At 44.7% G+C, this 20045-nt stretch overlaps 1 protein-coding gene across 1 annotated transcript in view; it reads left to right on the top strand.

Annotated features, from left to right (window-relative positions):
* LOC126267305 (retinol-binding protein pinta-like) overlaps nt 1-20045 on the top strand; it is a 107049-nt gene that overhangs the window by 68998 nt on the left and 18006 nt on the right. The gene's annotated exons all lie outside the window — the stretch shown is intronic.

The raw sequence follows: 20045 nt of genomic DNA, 5'->3' as shown, positions 1-20045 counted from the left end.
CAGTGCAAACTCCATTCTTTTTCATAAGTCACTTACCTCACAGAAAATCTTCATAACACGAACTACAGCAATTACAGCAAGTAGCAGCTACATCCAGCTAAATAAAAAGATCCTAGCTACTATAGACTCTAACTACTAGGAGGCATAAGGTAAGTGAAAGAAGTATTTAGAAAATTTTACCTTGTTAATGTGACATCCAATTCAAAAATTCTACAGTTGTCAATAATTCCACTGCCCAAACATTATCAAACAAACATCCATCGTCATACATTTCCTTGCGTATTTTCTTATAAACACATCATTTCATCTTATTTTACAATGAATGCTCTTCCAACACAGGGTCTCCACTAAGAATACCATGATCATACACTTCCCTATCCACTCGCTAACTGTTGGTCCGTCCATCCACAGAATCTCTTGCCGAGAGCGCTAAGCGCTGTCATCAATATTAACGCAGTCAATAGCGCTACCAACATACAAATTGGCTACTTACAAAGAGACTGCACCGAGCAGAGTACAGACATAGAACACAGTTTGTGCGCTGTTTGCCGGTATTGTCTCGCAGTGGATAAACATACAAATATAACTGACAATGTGCAACTGCTAATGACGACTACAATATAACCATGGGCACCTACAGAAGTTTATTGGGGGGTGAGGGTAGAGAGGGGAGGAGAGGAGGAGGAAGACTCTATAAATGTTACTTTTTACATCAGTGACAAGGTCACGTTCGTGATGTGTTACGCTACAATTGGTTAAATAAGGAGTTTAGCGGAATCATAGGAAACTATTTCCTGAAGTGTAAGAGAATTCTGCGCCGACCGTTGTGGCCGAGCGGTTCTAGGCGCTTCGGTCTGGAACCGCGCTGTTCCTACGGTCGCAGGTCGCGAATCCTGCTTCGGGCATGGGTGTGTGTGATGTCCTTAGGTTAATTAGGTTTAAGCAGTTTTAAGTCTAGGGGACTGCTGACCTCAGATGTTACGTCCCATAGTGCTTAGAGCCATTTGAACCACTTGAGAATTTTGCATTGAATAAAAATTTGTAGTCCAAATTGCAGTGAGCGGAGTTTCCTCCACTATCAAACTGACTATTCCTTGCTGCCTCAGAATGTATCCTCTCAACCAATCTCTTCTTTTTGAGAGGTTGTGCCGTAACTTTTTTCTCCACGAATGGTCTCAAAACCTCTTCATTAGTTATCCGATCTACTCGTCTAATTTTCAAAATCTTCAGTGTTCTTCACTAACAAGACATTTCAAAAGCTGTATTCTGCTCTTGTCTGAACTTTATATGGGCCACGTTTCGTTTCCGTACAAGGTTACACTCCAGATAAGCGTATTCAAAAAGGGTTTGCCAACAATTCAGTTTATATAAGATGTTTGCTGATTTCTCCATTTCAGAAATGCTTTTATTACTATTTTCAGTCTGCATTTTCTAATTCGATCAGTGTCGATTATTTTTCTGCCCAGATCGTAAACCACACCTACTAATCTAATTCTCTAAGAATCTCCCGATTTGATTCGACTACGTTCCATTATCCTCGTTTTACTTTTGTTGACGTTCCTCTTATAACCTCTTTTCAAGATACTATCCACTCCGTCCAAATGATCTGTCATATCCATAGGTGGAAGTAACCTACAGTTCTGTCTCAGCTATTGCTTCTCTTTCAAGCCCTTCGGCTCTTCTAACTGTAGTTGAAATCGAGAAAGTTCAATTTCTGGAATTTGTGGTAAATGGGCAGCACTTATTCAAGCATTCGTGCATGAACTGAATTTAGACTTTTTATTATCAAGATACTGCACGCAGTGTGGCAATGCGGTTCTAGGCGCTGCAGTCTGGAACTGCGAGACCGCTACGGTCGCAGGTTCGAATCCTGCCTCGGGCATGGATGTGTGTGATGTGCTTAGGTTGGTTAGGTTTAAGTAGTTATAAGTCCTAGGGGACTGATGACCTCAGTTGTTAAGTCCCATAGTGCTCAGAGCCATTTTTATTGCACACCGTTAACAGCTGCGCATCATGTAAATTAGATCACTTGGCATTTTTTCATTTCTTACCAGTTTCATGGCGGAAACTCTACATTTTTATTCATTTTTCATTTCTGTATCCAAATCACCACAACTACTTGATGTGATTAAATGCAGATAGCCCTAAATGGGAAAAACGCGAATGCGAATGCGCAGGATGATCAATCCTGTAATGTTCGGTTACAGTGTTACTAGTCTCTTGGTGAAACAGTAAAGTCGTTTATATCTCTGGACATAGTACTGTAAAGCGATATGTGATGGAACGAGCATGCGAGAACCGTGGTAGGGATGCCAAATGCCTGACTTCGATTTATTGGGAGAATTTTATGAAAGAGTCGTACACTTGTAAAGGAGTCCGCATATAGGACGCTGGTACGACCTATTCTAAAGTACTGCTCGAGTGCTTGGGATCCGTACCAGATCGGATTGAAGGATGACATCGAAGCCGTTTAGAGACGGGCTGCTATATTTGCTACCGGTTGGTTCGAAGAACACGCCGGGAACTCAGACGGGAATCTCTGGAGGGAAGACAACGTTCTTTTCGATGAACACTATTGAAAACATTCCGAGAACCGGAGTTTCAAGGTGGCCGCCGAACGACTCTACTGCCGCCAACATTTTTTGTGTGGAAGGACCACGAAGAAAACACACGAGAAATTAGGGCTCATACGGAGGCATGTAGACAGTTGTTTTTCCCTCGCTCTGTTTGCGAGTGTAATGGGAAAGGACATCAAACCAGTCTCAGGACTAAAGATCACGACAACAGCAACAACAACATGGGAAAGGAAATGACTGGTGGTGGTACAGGATACCCTCCGGGGTACACATCAACTGCAATCGATTTCGCGGCCAGAAGATTCCGTCCTAAGACACATAATTTGATAATCGATTATGGTACATAAGTAAGTACATCTTCTGAACGTGAAGCAGCTCATCCATTCATCGTCAGGTACGATGACAGTTTAAATGACGTGTCAGTCACTCTGGAAGCTACAAAAACGCATTCCTTTATGTGAGAAGGATTACACTTTGAGAAATCAAGTCAAGCATAGAGGATGTTTCCAGACCAGGAGTGTATTTCTGTGCTGTTCCCACGAACCTCAATTTGGACAACAGTTTACAAGCTTTGGATTAAACAATGACATGTTAGTATGTCTACTTTCGCACCTTATTTTTCAAGTAATAGCCGCGTACTTTCAAATAAAACAAGACAGTGCCGCGATTTTCGTGTGGGTTGCACATCCTAGGACACAGTCTACAAATACTCCTGCAGAAGGCTTCTGTGAGAAGTCAAGACGGTCAGCCACCAACTGAATGTAGCAGAGAACGGTTCGAAGCTTTTCTTTTGACGTACTCCTGCTATTCTCTCGGAAGAAAACATGTAGAGATCACTCAAACATGACTAGTGTTATTACAACTTAATAAGAGAAAGGAATTCATGAAATTTGTCCTTGCCTTGAAGATTAAAGTTTTTACGTATTGCACATCTACTCGCACAAGCGTCAACGACGCTAGTGGAGCGTTATTAGACTTCAGTTGCACACATCAAAAAAAAGTTTGCTTGACCCCGGTTCACAGAACTCCTGAAGATAGACGTTGACTGTGGATATTGTGTCACAGACACAGTCCCTTTGACTGTTCAAAGATATCACTAAACCCGCCAAAAGATGTAACCAACCAAGCGTGAGCAGCCCCTATTAGACGGAGAGGGTCCGACAGCCGATCAGTTCCAGTCATTCCACCAGGAAGGAGGTACACGACCCGTGTTGTCTGTAGTTCAACCATGCCTAGACGGTCAATACCGCGGTCCAATCGCTCCGCATTGTTACTTTGTGTCAGGAAGGGCTCTGAGTGAGGGAAGTGTCCAGGCGTCTCCGAGTGAACCAAAGCTATGTTGTTCGGATATGGAGGAGATACAGAGAGATTGGAAGTATCGCTGACATGCCTCGCTCAGGCCGCTCAAGGCCTACTACTGCAATGGATGACCGCTACCTATGGATTATGGCTCGGACGAACCCTGGCAGCAACGCCACCATGTTGAGTAACGCTTTTCGTGCAGCCACAGGACGTCGTGTTACGACTCAAACTGTGCGCAAGAGGCTGCATGATGCGCAGCTACATTTGCGACGTCCACGGCGAGATCCATCTTTGCAACGACGAGACAATACAGCGCGGTACCGATGGGTCCAACAACATGCCGAATGGACTGCTCAGGATTGGCATCCCGTTCTCTTCACCGATGAGTGTCGCATATTCCTTCAACCAGACAATCTTCGGAGACGTGTTTTGAAGCAACCCGGTCAGGCTGAACGCCTTAGGCACGCTGTCCAGTGAGAGCAGCAAGGTGGAAATTCCCTGCTGTTTTGGGGTGGCTTTGTGTAGGACCGACATACGCCGCTGGTGGTCATGGAAGGCGCCATAACGGTTGTACGATACGTGAACGCCATCCTCCGATCGATAGAGCAACCATATCGGCAGAATGTTAGCGAGGCATTCTTCATGGACGACAATTCGCGGTCCCATCCATCTTGCACATCTTGTGAATGACATCCTTCAGGATAAAGACATCGCTCGATTTAAGTGGCCAGCATGTTCTCCAGACATGAACCCTATCGAACATTCCTGGGATAGATTGAAGAGGCTGTTTATGGACGACGTGACCCACCAACCACTCTGAGGGATCTAAGCCGAATCGCAGTTGAGGAGTGGGACAATCTGGACCAACAGTGCATTAATGAACTTGAGTATAGTATGCCACGACGAATACAGGCATGCATCAATGCAAGAGGACGTGTTATAGGGTACTAGAGGTACCGGTGTGTACAGCAATCTGGACCACCACATCCGAAGGTCTTGCTGTACGGTGGTATACCATGCAATGTGTGTTTTTCATGAGCAATAAAAAGGGCGGAAATGATGTTTATGATGATCCCTATTCCAGTTTTCTGTACAGGTTCCGGAACTCTCAGAACCGAGGTGATTCAAAACTTTTTTTTGATGTGTCTATTTGTTCACAATGTTTACAAGTCGTCATTCTTCTGGAGCTACCTTGGCTGCTGCCATTTCAGCTGTATGTTGGATTCTAGCTGACGTCCGTCGAGTCGGCTCAGCGTATGCACTCCCAAGAGGTGATGTAAGCGACCCTGGCAGCGCGGCAGTTGCCCAGCGAGAAGTGGTTCCCGCGCATGCTGCCAAATGTACACAATCGTCCGCGATGTACCTCGTGTCGGCAGTCGTGTGGTCGGCTGATCTCCTCCCAACCCCTGGTATGTTTCAGCACTCAAAAGCACCTGAGTGTTGAACAGCATCATGGACTCCAAGAGGCACTGTGCTATCTTGCACGTGAAGTCCAGTATTGGCAGCTTTCTGCGATGTGGCGTCGTCGGAAGTCTAAATTTCTCCATCAGTAGATGGTAGGCAACGAGCAGCATGAAGTTCATCAAGTGAAAGCCTACATTTTCGGCTAGTTCGCAGAGTGTTCTGAAGCATCTACGACATAAATTCACTGCAGTATCGTAATGGGACAGTTCATATCTGTGCTCGCATAACCAGTCCCAGGCGATGCAGGCTGTGTGAACAGTGAGACACAGCACTACCTTTGAGGAACAAATATTGTACCTTGGGTTGAACCTGATTAACCAAAGGAGTCGTATAGCCTTTGGCAGTAATGTGACCTTGCAGAGAAACCATGGCGCCGATGGAATACCACGATATGGCTGTTCAAGTGATCACCCAACTATGTGTCACTCTAGGGACGTCATCTCGGTCAGAAGTTGGAAACAGTGTAAAACAAGAACCATCCGTCGAAATTACGTCTGTTGCTCTGTAGTCGAGGTTTTATCGCTTCAGCGCTGTGTTTACCAGTTATCGGCTTCTGTAGCACCCATGAGTGGTTTCAGAATTCCACTAGACCTGGAATTCCCTGGTTGCGGAGAACCCTTCGTGTTTTGGTGCTAACAGGATTCACGTGTGTTCTGCGGTGATTTTTGAAGTCTAATAGTTTTCGTCACAATCTTCAATGACAGCCTGTAGCGATGTCGTTTTTCTGCTTTCCCTGTATGCGGCATAAACTTTCTATACTGTGTCTCCTGAAATGCTAAACACATCGGTTCCCTTGGTTACGGAAGCACCCAACCACACAAGCATAAAACATTTGCCCACTTCCACATTCACTTAACCCCAACGTACAACACTCACAGCTATAGAGGACATTTTTGTCATCTTGACTGACACTGAGAGCATATTGAGGGCATTGGACAGGTGTTGTTCGTGGTCAAATACAACAGAGCAACCTGCAGGCTTGGCTAACATGTTCATTTAAGTTCAAACATACATTTCTCGTGATGTTTCCATTTTTTTTGTCCAACTCCCGTACTTCGACTGTTATAAGAGCAATCTAGTTTCCGTACGAATTCACCTGTAGGTCCCGGGTTCGATTCCCGGCGGGGTCAGGGATTTTCTCTGCCTCGTGATGGTTGGGTGTTGTGTGATGTCCTTAGGTTAGTTAGGTTTAAGTAGTTCTAAGTTCTAGGGGACTGATGACCATAGATGTTCCATAGTGCTCAGAGCCATTTGATTTTTTTCACCTGTAGGTAACACCAATATGTTTATATTTCCAATGCCGCATAGTGTTTGAATACATACTGAACTACATTGTTGGACTATAGCTAACAACAATATAGTTCGCCATGTGTTCAGACACTATACGGTGTCGGTGACACATAATACATTGACATCTCGTTTAGCATCCGAAAATACAATACAAAATCATTGACCTGCAAGTTTATGCATGAATCGAGGTAACTCCATAAATAGAACTCAGACGTTTTTGTCATATATTTCAGGGCCCCATGTTATAAACAAAAAATCGTTTCCAAAGATGAACTAAATAACACGTAATCTGAACAAATGAGTTTTTGTAGTAGTGTAATACTCACTCTGAAAATATGTGTATCAATTTTTGGCGCTAGAGGTGCACAGTATAACTGAAATACACGCACGATCGACTGAATTACAGACACCTACCTATTAGTAGCCCGCCAGAATAGCCTTCGGTCTAACGCACGGCTTTCCGGACTGGGAAGGAGCGCCTGGTCCCTAGCTCCCTGACGCCCTGACTTGGGCAAGGTCCCGTGAGCCGGCCAGTCTGTGGATGGTTTTTAGGTGGTTTTCCATCTGCCTCAGCTACACCATGTCGACGGTTGCTGCGCAAACAAGTTCTCCACGTGCACGTACACCACAATTACTCTACCACGCAAACATAGGGGCTACACTCCTCTGGTGTGAGACGTTCCCTGGGAGGGTCCACCGAGGGCCGAACCGCACATTGTTTTTCGGTGTGTGTTGGCGGAGGGATGAAGTGGCCTGCGGTAGTCGTCTTGGGGTTGTGCACCACTGCAGCTGCGATGGGTACGGAGCCACTCCGTCGTTTCTAGGCTATTATTTAAAGGGACGCTATGACGCAAACCTCGGTTCTTTATGACAGAATGTGCCCTCTTTATTCCGCAACATTTACTTTATAGGCTCTTAAATGCTGTGTCGGTCCCTCACTTCGGGTTCTTCTAAAATAGATATAATTTCTTGCAACATGCCTTACGAGGCAACAAAAATTCTTATCTCGCTTCGTTTGGTTTCCTGTCCTCTTTTCTGCTGAATGGCTATTCCTTACTCGGCAGACAGTGTCGTCGACGTGGTCCACGTACGACATAATGGCTCTGTTCCTGTCTGCTCCTCTATCTGTGGCATGACATAGTATTGCCTGCGGCAAAGTCAGTGATTATTCTGTCCCGTGTCATTACTATTATTATTACTACCATTACCAAGAACATTTCAGTTCTACTCGAATCTGTAATTGTTCTATAGTATTAAGATTTGACTGATTTTTAAGTAATCCTTTCTTCAATTCCTCAAATGTTGGAGCATTCCGTAATTCTTCATGGTATAATACGTGTGCTTTAGTCTCTCCTATCAATCTGAACTTTGTCATTTGTAAGAGCTGTTCATCTGACCATGAGCCTAACTTTGCAGCTGCTACTAAATCATCAAAAAAGGCTGTTATGTCTTCGCCAGGTTTACCTGAAAAAGGAGTTACCAAGGCTGCTGCTGAGGAATCTAGGGTGGGAGGGATTGAACTGGTTTGCCTAACCTCACTCAACTTTTTAAATAATGCATTATTATCGTTTTTAAGCTGTGCTATCTGATTAACTAAGTTCTGAATAGTTTCCTCAGTAGAAACCGCTTGTGGTGCTGACTCCGACTTTGTGCGATTTCGTGTCATCATTTTACCAACTATTAGTTACACAGTCTTACTACACTGAATGAAAAAGATGTTTAAATATTTTCGACAAACTCTTAAATTTATGAGAGAGGATACACTTCTAAATAAAGAAAATATTACGACCGCTATGCAAACCCCTATCCTTTCACACATTAAACGATACTAACTGTGAACCTTTAGTGACTGTCATTCACACCTCATATTGAGACAAGGGTTTTTTTCTCTGACACCAAATGTAACAGTTCTGTCAGTAAATGTAACTCGGTTTTCTCTTTTGATGCTAGTCAATTGTCAGGATGAGCATTACTGAAAAGGGCATTTGATGTTAACGCATTATGTCAGGGTGAAAATACTAAATAAATTAATTTTTCACTCTTAACAACATGTGGGCATGGTGGGTTCTCCCTTGGCTCGGGTATGAGGTAGAATGAGACAGAATTTTTACATCAGATAACTTTTATTGAAAGTTTTGTACAACTGTTTCCTTACTGAATTGTTCTTGCTGGGAGAGCGGCAGCTGTGTCGTTTGCGAAGCCTTCTGCTGCGGCAGCGGCGGCGTCTGATTACTCGTAGCAGTGTGTATCTCGTGTCGCCGTCTCGCTCAGTTCACTGGAGACGCGCCTCATGCGTGGCCCGTTTAATTATTGAGAGCGAAGTCGTGCATCGGATGGTGATACCTTGGATGTGGCGTCCCAGTGTTTCTCTTCTCTAAGCGGCCGCGTGTGTCAGTGTTGTGCGTCGGCCAGCAGCGTGGCGGGGGAAGGCCAGTGTCCCAGACTCAGTATTCGGCTGTCAGATCTTCATCCCAGCTCACAGGTGACTGCTGATGTGAGGCCGTCTCCTTCCGTCCTCACGAGTCACCCGCGTACGTAAAAATCAGTCTTCAAATACCTTGTAACTTCTGTCTTCTGGTCGCTGCTGCTTGCTATTCCATTACAGCGGCGGACTTGGTGCTTCTGTGTACGATATAGTCTCTTCCTGCATGATGGTCTTCAGCTCCGAAACTGAACTGAAAACTACTCTTCCCTCTTCTTTTTCTTCTCTTCTTCTGTCGGGCCCACTGCGTCTCGCGTATTTATTCACTTCAGTTTACTGGAGGTGAACGACTTCACTGTCATTGCCTCTTCTGTCACGTTGAAAAGCTTCTCGAAGAATCTTCTTAACGTCGGTCATTGGCTCTAGGAATGTGGGCGAAGGCCTTTGCTCACATGTGACAACTGAGAAACACGTGAGCCGGTCGGGCGATGCCCTGACGGCTGAATCGACAGCGTCCGCTTATATGGGGAGGGCGATGGCTTCTGAACTTGCTGACTTCACGGTCATTGTCTCTTCTGCTCTGCTGCTCTGCCCGCTGTTTGCCAGTGTGTAATTCTTCTAAACTAAACTAAGTTTTTAATTTATTTTCTAATTTCTTCTTCACTTTGATTTCACTAATTTATTTACTTATCTTATGTACCACTCAACACCAGCAAGGAGAATGTATGTCATGCGCCGGAAATACATTTCGGACATTCAGATAGTAACAGCATTGCATTCCATACGCCTAATAGGTTGGAAGCCGAAACCATCTAACGTTATAGCCTGTTTTAAGTGCAGAATATTGTAGCCTTAGGAGTGCATGTGTTTATGTTCTCTCTTACCAATATGTTCTTGCTAATTACCCCATACACTAGAATAATACTTTAGAATTGATATCACAGTTGATTTACGTAAAACGCAGCAAAATCCGTCAGTCTGCAGCTCCATCATGCATAAAAACCACCCGTTTCTTGTTCTTAACCGTCTGTTATATCGTCACAACCGTTTCATATCTACTGTACACCGATAAGGAGTCCTAACCTCTTCGACATTCGTGCATCTGGAGAAATCTTGCCGGCCGCTGAGGCCGAAATGTTCTAGGCGCTTTAGTCCGGAACCGCGCTGCTGTTGCGGTCGCAGGTTCGAATCCTGCCTCGGGCATGGACGTGTGTGATGTCCTTAGGTTAGTTAGGTTTTAGTAGTTCTAAGTCTGGGACTGATGACCTCAGATGTTAAGTCCCATAGTGCTTAGAGCCATTTGAACCATTTGAGGAATGTTGGGCTCTTGGATGGGTGTGGGAGAACAGTTACAGCCTCGGTTCACACCGTTCCTACACGAAACGTGGAATGAAGCAGTCTACTTCTGGTCAGCCGCAGAGAGCGTTGGTGAAAGACAATGCGAGGAGATCTTTCGGTCTCCAACTTTATCCTAATGCGTGAATGCCCTGTGACTCCCATCCATGTAGAGAAAAATCGTACATTACGCACTATGATCGAAGTGCTAGAGATATGTAGGTTGCTGTCTGGTATACTTTGATGATGTAGATGTTTGCGAATAAACAATGAATGGACGTACTGCACAGTCATCTATTTACTCGCAAAGTAGTGAAGGGGCTGTTTAGCTAAGCATACTGCCGCGTCATTGGTCGGTGTTAAAATCACGATAAAATTGCTCAAATTGATCCCACTGTAAAGTAAGATGCTTATTATTTCAGTACATCGATGGTGTCATTTCCATCCCACATAATGACTGTCTGACTGACTTCACTTGTTTGAGATGCATAAAGAGTCTGGGTAGAGGGGGCAGCACCTTATGGGGATGGCTAACACCGAAACAGTGATCGCATGCTTGGTACCAAATGAGAAATCAGTCAAACGGAACACAGCGTCATCAGCTATCCCGTCACTGTGGGTGATGAGTTTAAATTTAGAGGTCATCAATCAAATTTGGACAGCAGTTTGGAAACACTCCACAATCCCTCAAAACTCTTCCAGTTTTCTTATATTGTGACTGGCTTTTATTCCAATCACCCAGTGCGTGGATGTCTTGTGGAGTCAGCAGCACCAACATGATTTACACAGTGTGATGTCTAGTTTTCTGGGGAGCCAATGGACCAAAACGTGTTATTGTCAGTTTAGAACATTTTCGGAGGCAGAACTTATGCCTCAGTCAGTCAATTCTCCTAAAACGTCATCTTTTCCAGTCACACATCTACTAAAATACATTCTAAGAGCAGTCTGTAATGAGACCACTCCTCACTAATTCGTTTGAAATGTATCAAGGCCTAGCAGCTTTTCCATTTTTCATTTCCGTTATATGTGTTTCCTGTATAAGTTATCGTGAGTTCATTGTCTTCACAGATTTTCAAAATATTTCCCAGTAGTCCTCCACGCTCCCCCTCATGTCTGCCTTTCTGAATAGAAGGTCGATGGAGGAACCACAGCGAAAGAAAGTAACGTGTAACAAATATTATTCAACGACTACGACCAATTGTGCGGCATTTAGTAAGAATGGAGGAAGACTACTAACAACTCGGGGAAAATAATCAGATAGTGCTAAGAATAAGATAGGTGACTGGTGACTACAATGTACGAAGTGGCAAGCACCTCACGGGCCACGAGTTAATTGTCGCTTTCAGCGTTTCTGTCGCTGCTACACAAATGTGAACAATTATACAACGTCATCCAATAACTAAGTTTCCCTATTTTATTTCCTTGCAAAATATGCTGTTCCCGTGACATGTGGGAGACGGCGAGTTCGATTGGTAAGTGTTAACAACGCTTACACCGGATTGCGATGCATACACCAGTGTCTTGCCAGAATGCTACCGTTTAGCATGGAGTTACCGGTACAAGGCGTGTTCGCTTGCGATATGCGCTCAGTCATTCGTTTTTTTCGCAGCAAAAACTACTATCCACTGCCCAATTGGAGTTAATCTCCGTCCGTGTGGAAGGCTGTAAGAGCGTTCAAATAGGGATGAGGTCTGGACCCATCAATCAACCCCTGACTCAAAGCTTCAAAAAAAGGCAGAGGTCATACATTGGGCCTGTCACGGGGTGTTACCCGTTCACTACTAACCTCGCAGCGCCACAATGAATGCAGAGAGATACTGCAATGTCTACACCATCTAGGTGATTACTCTGCTATTTGCAGTACAGTGCCTGGCAGGGGGTTCAATAAACCACCTTCAAGCTGTCTCGCTACCGCTCCACTCTCGAACGGCGCACGGGAAAAACGAGCACTTATTTTTTTCTGTGCGAGCCCTGATTTCTCTTATCCTGATGATAATTTCTCCCTATGAAGGTGTGTTCCCAACAGAATGTTTTCGCAATTGGAGGAGAAAATTGGTGATTGAAATTTCATGACAAGATCTCGTAGCAACGAAAAACGTCCTTGTTTTAATGATTGCCACTACAAGTCACGTATCATGTTTGTGGCACTATCTTGTCTATTTCGCGATAATACAAAACGAGCTGCCCTCCTTTGAACTTTTTCGAAGTCATTCATCAGTCCCACCTGATGCGGATCCCACACCGCACAGAAATAATCCAGAATAGGGCGGACAAGCGTGTTGTAAGCAGTCTCTTTAGTAGACCTGTTGCACCTTCCAAGTCTTCTGCCAATGAATCACAGTCTTAGGTTTGCTTTACTCACGACATTATCTATGTGATCGTTCCAGTTTAGGTAATTTGTAATTGTAATCCCCTAGTTGAATTTACAGCTTTCAGATTTGTGTGACTTATCGCGAAATCGAAATTTAGCTGATTTCTTTCATTACTCACCTGAATGACTTCATTCAGGGTCAATTGCCACTTTTCGCACCATACATATATCTTATCTAAATCATTTTGCAATTCGTTTTGGTCATCTGATGACTTGACAAGACGGTAGATGACAGCATCATCTGCAAACAATGTAAGAGGGCTACTCAGATTGTTTCTTGAGTCGTAAATGTAGATCAGGTAACACTTCCATGGGAAACGCCGGATATTACTTCTGTTTAACTTCTGTTTACTGTTTTCGCCTATTACTATTAACTGTGACCTTTCTGGCAGGAAATCACGAATCCAGTCGCATAACTGAGGCGATACATTCCGTAGGCACGCAGTTTAGTCAGGAGACGCTTGTGAGGAACGGTGCCGAAAGCCTTCTGGGAATCTAAAAATATTGAATCAGTTTCACATCCCCTGTCGATAGCACTCATTACTTCATGAGCATGAAAAGTTTATGTTTCACAAGAACGATATATTCTGAATCCGCGCTGTCTATGTGTCAATAAACCGTTTTCTTCGAGATAATTCATAATGTTCGAATACAGTATATGTTCCAAAACCCTACAGGAAAAAAATCGACGTTTGTGATATGGGCCTGTAATTTAGCGGATTACTCCCACTTCCATTTTTGGGTATTGGTGTGACTTGAGCAATTTTCCAGTCTTTAGGTACGGATATTTCTGTGAGGGAGCGGTTGAAAATAATTGTTAAATATGGACCTGTAACATCAGCATACTATGAAAATGACCTGACTGTTATACAGTCTGGACCAAAGGCCTTGCCTTTAGTAAGTGATTTAAGCTGCTCTGCTACATTTACGTTTCTGATCTAGGCAGTTGTTCTTGATTGGAATTCAGGAATATTTGCTTCGTCTTCTTTGGTGACGGAGTTTCGGAAAACCTTGTTTAATAACTCTTTTTTAGTGGCACTTTTATCAGGACTTTACCACTGTTATAGCGCACTGAAGGTATTGATTATGTCTTGCCACTGGTGTGCTTTATCTATGATCATAATCTCTTTGGGTTTTCTGCCAGATTGCGAGACAGAGTTTTGTTGTGAAAATTACTAAAAGCATCTAGCGCTGAAGTTGCTATATTTCGAACTTCCGCAAAACATTGCCAATTTTGGGGATTTTGTGCCCTTTTAAATTTGGCGTGAATTTTTTCGTTGCTTCTGCAACATCGATCTGACCCGTTTTGTGTACCGTGGAGGGTCTGTACCATCACTTACTAATTTATGTGGCACACATCTCTCAATTTCCTTCGATACTATCTCTTTGAAATCATTCCACACCCTAGGAATCTGAAAACTACCATCAAAGGGGAAAGGTCTAGAATTTGTCTCGAAAAATTCTCTTCCTTCGTGATAGTGCTCGGCCTCAAGCAGCTCGAGTGGTCCAGACGAAGATTCGAAGATTCGACCATCAAGTGTCCCTACCTCTTCCATGCTCACCACATACTGCCCCATCGCATTTTCAAAAGTTCCCCCACCTCGAAGGTCATCTTGGAGATAAGCACTGCAACACTTATGATGAAGTCACATCATTAGTGAACAGCTGGTTGGAAGTACAGTTGTTGATGGCTGAGTGGCTGCATGGCAATGGACTCTTAATTGCTGACCGTCAGGGTAGGGGGCCGACCGCAGATGAAGTAGGCCCGCAGGAGGCACACCAGCTGGAGAGCCCTAATTTAGCAACGATAGACTCTGGGTAGACAGTAGGACCATGGCTAGCAGCGACAGAGTCCAGTGTTAGCGGTTTGCTGACTCATGTCCTCGCCAGGGGCCCCTCGAAATTGGCGGCTGTTAGAATGCATAGTTCGGCGTAGAAATTTGAGTCTGGTCTGTCCTTGTTTAGCTAAGGCATCGATTCCCGTCACATAAGCCACAACAGAGCAACCCCACCAACGTGAAGAGATGAGACAGAAAAACAAGGCGGGGGGGGGGGGGACTTTAGTTCATTAGATTTCACCTAATTTATACATTATATAAACAAAATACCCTCGTGACTAAATCTATTAGTGAAACCCATATTACACCACTGGCCATTAAAATTGATACACCAAGAAGAAATGCAGATGGTAAACAGGTATTCATTGGACCAGTATATTATGAACTGCCTATTGGCTTCTGTCTCAAGTTCTTAGGCCGACGTTCTTCTGATGATTTTACTGACGTTTCGCCAGCACGAATGGTTGGCATTGTCAAAGCTTCACCTTCCATTGCCGGTGGTGAACTGGAGCTGAGCTCGCGGCCGCAGGCTATATGTACCTGGCCCGCGAACATCCGAGGGCTTCTCCGCGATCATTTCCGGTGCGGTTCTCCTCTTGCCTCCTGCGACGGTCGTTCGCTGCAGTACGGGAAGCCAGGATCCGTTTACCTTAAGGCTTTCCTCTTTCTTGTTGAAACCGTTGGCGTGTTTTTGTATTTCTACAGCTTCTCTGAACAAGCGCGTGTGATAGTGCTTCTCTACAGCCAGAACTTCCGTGTCGGCGAATTTTATTACGTGGTGCGCCTCACTCAAAGCGTGCTCTGCCACGGCGAGCTCGGCTCCAGTTCACCACCGGCAATGGAGGGTGAAGCTTTGACAATGCCAGCCACTCGTGCTGGCGAAACGTCAGAAAAATCATTAGATGAACGTCGGCCGAAGAACCCGAGACAGAAGCCAATAGGCAGTTTGTCAACAAGTGACCACGAAAGCCTTAACAATTTTGAAATATATTATACATGAACTGACACGTGATTACATTTTCACGCAATATGGGTGCATAGATCCTGAGAAATCAGTACCCAGAACAATCACCTCTGGCCGTAATAACGGCCTTCATACGCCTGGCCATTGAGCCAACAGAGCTTGGATGGCGTGTACAGCCATAGCTGCCCATGCAGCTTCAACACGATACCACAGTTCATCAAGAGTAGTGACTGGCGAATTGTGACGAGCCACTTGATCGGCCACCTTTGACCAGACGTTTACAATTGGTGAGAGATCTGGAGAATGTGCTGGCCAGGGCAGCAGTCGAACGTATTCTGTATGCAGAAATGCCCGTACAGGAACTGCAACATGCGGTTATGCATTATCCAACTGAAATGTGGGGTTTCGCAGGGATCGACTGAAGGGTAGAGCCACGGGTAGTAACACATCTGAAATGTAACGTCCACTGTTCAAAGTGCCGTCAACGCGAACAAGAGATGACCGAGACGTGTAACCAGTGGCACCCCATACCACCACGACGGGTGATACGCCAGTGTGGCGATGACGAATACACGCTTCCAATGTGCGTTCACCGCGATGTCGCCAAACACGGATGCGACCATCATGACGCTGTAAACAGAACCTGGATTCATCCGAAAAAATGACATTTTGCCATTCGTGCACCCAGGTTCGACGTTGAGTACACCATCGCAGACGCTCCTGTCTGTGATGCGGCGTCAAGGGTAACCGCAGCCATGGTCTCCGAGCTGATATTCCATGCTGCTCCAAACGTCGTCGAACTGTTCGTGCAGATTGTTGTTGTCTAGCAAATGTCCCCATCTGTTGACTCAGACGTGGCTGCACGATCCGTTACAGCCATGCGGATAAGATGCCTGTCATCTCGACTGCTAGTGATACGAGGCCGTTGGGATCCAGCACGGCGTTCCCTATTACCCTCCTGAACCCACCGAATCCATATTCTGCTAACAGTCATTGGATCTCGACCAACGCGATCAGCAATGTCGCTACACGATAAACCACAATAGCGATAGGCTACAATCCGACCTTTATCAAAGTCAGAAACGTGATGGTACGCATTTCCCCTCCGTACACGAGGCATCACTAGTTCCTGTTATTAACCTTCAAGTACAGACAGAAAAACGCAGCAGGTATTTTCAAAATGGTTCAAATGGCTCTAAGTACTATTGGACTTAACATCTGATGTCATTAGTCCCCTAGACTTAGAACTACTTAAACCTAACTAACCTAAGGACATCGCACACATCCATGCCCGAGGCAGGATTCGAACGTGCCACTGTAGCAGCAGCGCGGTGCCGGACTGAAGCGCCTTGAACCGCTCGGTCACAGCGGCCGGCAAGTTATTTTCATTTACAATATGTTTGGAGATAAAAATTATCTGATCAAAAGTATTCAGGTATCTATAAGTGGACATTAATATGGGATGTGTCTACTCTTCACATTTATGACAGCTTCAAAACTGCTGTGGACACTTTCAATGATGTCTTAAGGTCTATGGAGAAATGGCAGCCCATTCTTCCTCGAACGTCGAAACCAGAGAAGGTAGACATGTTGAATACCAACCTTCTATCTTTTCCCAAAGACCTTGCGCTGGGTTCAGGTCGAGACTCTGGACCGACCAGTCTATTTCAGGAATGTTATGGTTCACAAACAATTGACCCACAGATGCTGCCTTATGACAGTTAACGTCTCCAGCTGTTTCTCTACTGTTTACAGTACACACTGCTGTAAAATGTGTTCATCTCTTTCCACATTTAACGTTTTCTTAAGCACCCTAACCACGAAAAACACCCCCATACCGTACCACCACCTAGTCCGTACTTTGCTGTTGGCGCTAACGTTATTGTAGATAAATTTCTTTGAACATTCAGCAAACCCAAATCCTTCCATCGGATTGCCACTGGACAAAGAGTGGTTCGCTGCATATCTCTCTTTTTCCATTCTTTACACCACCTCAAGCTTCACATCGTGTTGACTACAGAAATGTGTGGCTTACGAGGAACTGCCCAACCATTGTGCCCGATCCTTTTTTACTCCCTATGTACAGTCATTGTACTACCTGGACAGCTGGTGGCACTTTGGAACTCACGAGTGATTTCTTCCACTAATTTCGTGGTTTTTTTTTGTCTTTTTTTTCAACTGTCCTTAGCAATGCGCGATGCTCAGTGTCTGTCCTTTACAATGAGATCCGCATTGTCTCTGTTTAGCTGTGGTTGTTCTTTCCCGTTTCCACCTCACAATCACACTATCAATAGTCGACGTGAACAGCTTAAGAAGGATTGAAATACTTGTTACTTAAGTAACACCCAATGACTAACCCACATTCGAAGTCAGTGAATTTTCCTCACCGAACCATTCTGCTGTTACTGCTTCTGTACTGTTGACATCTCCTCGTCTCCATTTATACTGGCGGGTGCACCTCTCGTGGCGTGTACTGGTTAACTCCTCATTGCATGCAGCTATTCAGACATTTTTGATCATACCTGCTGCTGCTAAACAATAGGCGCAGCATCCTAGTCTGCGAGGCAGGTAGGTGAGTCACACCACAGTCGAACCGACTGCCGACAGTGGCTGGTGCACCGGTCAGCTTGTGCGTGGTGTTTATGCGGTTTCCCACGCCCATTTAGGCAAATGCTGCGTTTGTCCCCAATTTCCGCGTCAGAAAATAAAATAAGCAAACAATTAAAATACGATCGCACATAGGACAAAGTTTACATGGCTCTCAGGTAGGCATCGCACATGGCATCCCTCCCTGTCCGTCCTCCCTCTCTTTCCCCAGTCAGCTGACTACTACATTGACACGAAGGTCAAACAAAATAAAACTGCCAAAAATTGAGTACATTGCAGTAGATTCTGTGCTGTACCGGACAATTTTAGCGCAGATGCCTGCCAGGTGCGATTGATAGAAGAGATAGATAAGACCAACGAAGAGCGGCGCGTTTCGCCACGGGATCGTTTAGCCGGCGGGAGAGTGTCACTGAGATGCTCAAGCAACTCCTTGGCGGACGTTGGAAGAGAGGCGTTGGGCGTCACGGAGAGATTTATTACTGCAATTTCTGAAGAGAACACGATCTGGGAAGAGTCGGACAACGTTTTTTTTTTTTTTTTTTTTTTTCATTCATACTCCGAAATCCACCATACGGTGCGTGGTAGAGGGTACCTCGTACCACAACTAGCATCTACTCTCCCTGTTCCACTCCCAAACAGAACGAGGGAAAAACGATAGCCTATATGCCTCTGTACGAGCCCTAATCTCTCTTATCTTATCTTTGTGGTCTTTCCGCGAAATATAAGTTGGCGGCAGTAAAATTATACTGCAGTCAGCCTCAAATGCTGGTTCTCTAAATTTCCACAGTAACGATTCACGAAAACAATGCCTCCTTTCCTCCAGGGACTCCCACCCGAAGCATTTCCGTAACACTCGCGTGATGATCAAACCTACCAGTAACAAATCTAGCAGCCTGCCTCTGAATTGCTTCTATATCCTGCCTCAATTCGACCTGATAGGGGTCCCAAACGCTCGAGCAGTACTCAAGAATAGGTCGTATTAGTGTTTAATAAGCGGTCTCCTTTACAAATAAACCACACCTTCCCAAAATTCTACCAATGAACCGAAGACGACTATCCGCCTTCCCCAAAACTGCCATTATATGCTTGTCCCACTTCATATCGCTCTGCAATGTTACGTCCAAATACTTAATCGACGTGACTCTGTCAAGCGCTAGACTACTAATGGAGTATTCAGATATTACAGGATTCTTTTTCCTATTCATCTGCATTAATTTACATTTTTTTAGAGTTAGCTGCCATTCTTTACACCACTCACAAATCCTGTACAAGTCATCTTGTATCCTCCTACAGTCACTCAACGATGACACCTTCTCGTACACCACAGCATCGTCAGCAAACATCAGCACATTGCTATCCACCATATCCAAAAGATCATTTATGTACATAGAAAACAACAGTGGACCTATCACCCTTCCCTGGGGCACTCCAGATGATACCCTCACCTCCGATGAACACTCACTTACCGCCCCCCTCCCCCCCCCCCCCCCAACCACCTTTCGCGTAGTGACCCCAAGAAGAAAATTCGAGAAATTAGAGACAATACAGAGGTTTACTGACGATCATTCTTCCAATGCGCCATTGACTAATGGAACATGATTGGAGGGCTCAGTTAGTGCTACAAAAGTACCTTCGCCATAAACCTGTAGGTGGCTTGCGGAGTATAATGTACATGAAGTAGATGTTGATGGACCGTGTTGACAGGGTATTTGCCAAAAGTGCATAACGGAACAAGTAATGTACGCCAGAAAATATAAAATACAGAAGTCATAGATACATAAGTGTAATCTGTCCACAAATACTTACAAAGCACGAACAGACCAAATGAATACCTAAATCATTTGCTTTTTTGTCTGATAGAAAATCCAAAAAGTCG

The sequence above is a fragment of the Schistocerca gregaria genome, chromosome 4 (genome assembly GCF_023897955.1).
Source record: "Schistocerca gregaria isolate iqSchGreg1 chromosome 4, iqSchGreg1.2, whole genome shotgun sequence".
Lineage (NCBI taxonomy): Eukaryota > Metazoa > Arthropoda > Insecta > Orthoptera > Acrididae > Schistocerca > Schistocerca gregaria.
This window is presented reverse-complemented; position numbering and strand designations above follow the sequence as displayed.